The sequence below is a fragment of the Triticum dicoccoides genome, chromosome 6B, assembly GCF_002162155.2.
Source record: "Triticum dicoccoides isolate Atlit2015 ecotype Zavitan chromosome 6B, WEW_v2.0, whole genome shotgun sequence".
NCBI classification, from domain to species: domain Eukaryota; kingdom Viridiplantae; phylum Streptophyta; class Magnoliopsida; order Poales; family Poaceae; genus Triticum; species Triticum dicoccoides.
This window is the reverse complement of record NC_041391.1, coordinates 254,953,048-254,953,590: the sequence shown is the minus strand read 5'-3', so window position 1 is coordinate 254,953,590 and position 543 is coordinate 254,953,048.

The following is a 543-nucleotide window of genomic DNA, read 5'->3' as shown; positions in this document are numbered from 1 at the left end:
TTAGAAAAATGATTTGGTCCAATTTTGCAACAATTATTTTGGAGGTCCTTCACGAAAAAACCTCCTTTTGGGCACTCGAAAAATGTAATGTGATTTAAAAGAACTCATTTCTCATAACTGTTTAAAAAAATATTTGTCTTATTTCAATTAATGATTATTCCTGAAAACTATAGTCAAATTTGCTGACACAATGAGAAGTTTTTTTTTCTTCAAATTTTCAGGTCATAATAAAATAGCTAACATAATTTAGCACCTTACTTTTAGTCAATTGCGACCAATTTAAATGGTCAAAATATCATACTTGTATACTGCGTTCTGATTGGTCCAGGGCCTCTCACGCAGATCGTAGATTAATCACCGTCGGATCCTCCTGGATCCAACGGCCTGCACCTCACCCTTTCACGGTCTCACCCACCCACCGCGAGCTAACCAAAAAAAAACCCACCACTCCTCTCTCTGCCCGTGCAGCGAACCCTAGCGCCCCGCACACCACTCCTTCTGGATCTCAACGCGCCGCCGCCCCCAACCCAACTCCCTCCCTCT